Genomic DNA, 2,495 nt, shown 5'->3' with positions numbered 1-2,495 from the left:
TTTTGCCTTCTTTTCCACAGTACTTTATTTAGGTGCCAATTATATGAGTAGACTGCCTGTTCTATGTACTTAATGTAAGGCATCATGGATTGGGTGATGCCACATTATATATCAATAAGATAATGTTTAAAATGTTGCCAGTTATAATTGTAATAAATAATTGTAAACAGTATCCCAATGTCAGGAGATGCTACTATATAAGAGAATAGTGAGAAAATGAGCATCTGAGAATGACTGAAATACAATGATACATCTAATCTTTAATAGATACCTCAATGTAGATATGATTGTATCATTTTACTTAATTAAAATGTCTTTATAAGAAGTGATATCTAAAAATTATTGAGCTGTTATTTGTGTTAGAAAGTGTTCTAAATGCTGTACATAGATTCTCTTGTAAGCATCACAGCAGTGTTCTGTGGAATAGCTACTATGCTCTTATATATTTTATTGATAAGGAAATTGAAGCAAAGAAAGGCTAAATAATAGCTAAGTGACAGAGCTTAAAGTAAATTTTAAGCCCCAATTAAACTGAATCCAAAAGTCAAACTTTTTCTGTTAAATAGCCTGCTCTTTCATTAATGTGGTGAGTAATAAGCGCTAACAAAGGTTGTACTTTCTTCACAAGAAAATTAAATATTTGTTTTGAAGACAGAGAAATAACATGCTAATTAATGCTTACAGTTACCTGTTTTAAAAAGTCCTCTCACTCTCACAAGACTGCCCTACATTTGGCCTGTGCCACTGGCCAACTGAAAGTCATATCTCTCCTGGTGTCCAGAAGATGTGAGCTTAAACTCTATGACCGTGAATGCAGGACACCTCTGATCAAGGTATATAGTAGCAGACTCTTTGAGCATGAGGTGGATTTGGTTTAATTACATAGAATAAAATGAACTTATCTCATTGGATACCACTATATAACTAGTTAGTAAATCATATGGAGTGTTTGTTTTGATTTTTCAGTATTTGTATGTTTCTTGGTCTAATACTGACAGGCAGTACAACTGAGGCAGGAGGCTTGTGCAGCTATTCTACTGAAAAATCGTGCTGATCCAAATATTATGGATTTCTATGGAAGGACTGCTGTACACTATGCTGTGTATAATGAAGATACATCCATGATAGAAAAACTTCTTTTTTTTGGTGCAGATATTGAAGAATGCAGCAAGGTATAGATCAACCAATGTTATTTTCAAACTATCTGAAATGCATTTATTTTAACAATGACACATGTAAGGGTCAATTTTTCATATTTGGAAGCTCAAACCTTCCTTGAATGAAAATATTTTGAAATGCCTTACCTGTCTAACTTTAAATATTGGAACTTTTAAAGAAGCATTATAGAGTACAACTTTTCTTCATGCACTTATGGTAAATAATTATAAAAACAAATGAATTACAATAAATTTATAATTCATGACCACTGAATTTGGAAAAGGGAATAGTTAAGTATTTTTCCACTAAATTACTTTTTTTCTAATCAGTGTGAAGTGACACAAGAAAGTAAAATTTTCCCTTCTAAATAGACTTTATTTTAAATTTCAAAGAAAATTAAAGCATTTCACAATAAATGTACTTCTTGCTGCTGTTGACAAGTGTTGTATGTGAAGGTGATTTCATTTGAAAGTGATCCCTCTGTGGAAAGGCTTAAGAGCGAGAAATGAAGAAAAGGAGAGCAATCAGAAATGCACAAGCTAATTTGGAAATTAGGTAATGAGGGAAAATACTGTGGAGAGGGTTTTTGTGTGTTTTGTGGTTTGTTTTCTATTTATATGTTTAGACAAGGATCTCTTCAGTTTTGGGGATAATTATTCTTACTTTGGGCAAGAGTTTGTGAATTATAAAATTGCCTAGGAATCAGTTTTGGTAGGACTCTGAGGAAAGCAGGTTGGCAGTGAATAGAGGCGATGAAGTGGCACACAGTTCAGCAGAGAGAAGAACACAGAATTAATGGACATGATTCAATTCTGGCAGAAACAGCCACTTAGATAAGCATCGAAACTCTACTCTCAAGTCCAGAATGTCTTGATGGGCAGGTGGGAGATAAGGAGCTTATAAATAGTAAAATCAAGTTGGATTTTGAGTTTACTAGTCACTTCTCTACCCCTACCCAGGAAAAGTAAATGGAGTTTTCAGTGAACGGCTCTATCTTTTGCTCTTTCCTCTTTTTGGCCAAATCCCAAATGATAAAGGGCATTTGCCATGTGGGTGAGAGATGAGACAGAAGTGATTATCAACTGTGCTAGTCTGCAGTTAGAATTGTGCATGACAGTAACCTGGGGAAATTAAAAGCAAATCTCTAAGTCTAGGGTAACCCCTGAAGATTTTAATATAGTAAATCTAATATTTACTATTAAATATTACTGGACATGTATGTTGTAAAATATTTCCCTGAAGCTGGGCATGGTGGTGCCTCTAGCCAGAGCCACAGAATAAGACACTGTCTCTAACAACAACAACAACAACAAATTTCTTGAGACACTGATAGGCTG

The 2,495-nt window shown here is 34.1% G+C and overlaps 1 long non-coding RNA gene across 1 annotated transcript; it reads left to right on the top strand.

The window, feature by feature from the left end:
* Window positions 1-716: 716 nt before the first annotated feature.
* Window positions 717-1,300, top strand: LOC108524517 (uncharacterized). The gene is made up of 2 exons (XR_001884073.1): window positions 717-833; window positions 999-1,300. It is a non-coding gene; the product is annotated as an uncharacterized LOC108524517 (long non-coding RNA).
* Window positions 1,301-2,495: the final 1,195 nt, after the last annotated feature.

This window comes from Rhinopithecus bieti, unplaced genomic scaffold, assembly GCF_001698545.2.
Source record: "Rhinopithecus bieti isolate Rb0 unplaced genomic scaffold, ASM169854v2 repeat_1560, whole genome shotgun sequence".
NCBI lineage: Eukaryota > Metazoa > Chordata > Mammalia > Primates > Cercopithecidae > Rhinopithecus > Rhinopithecus bieti.
This window is presented reverse-complemented; position numbering and strand designations above follow the sequence as displayed.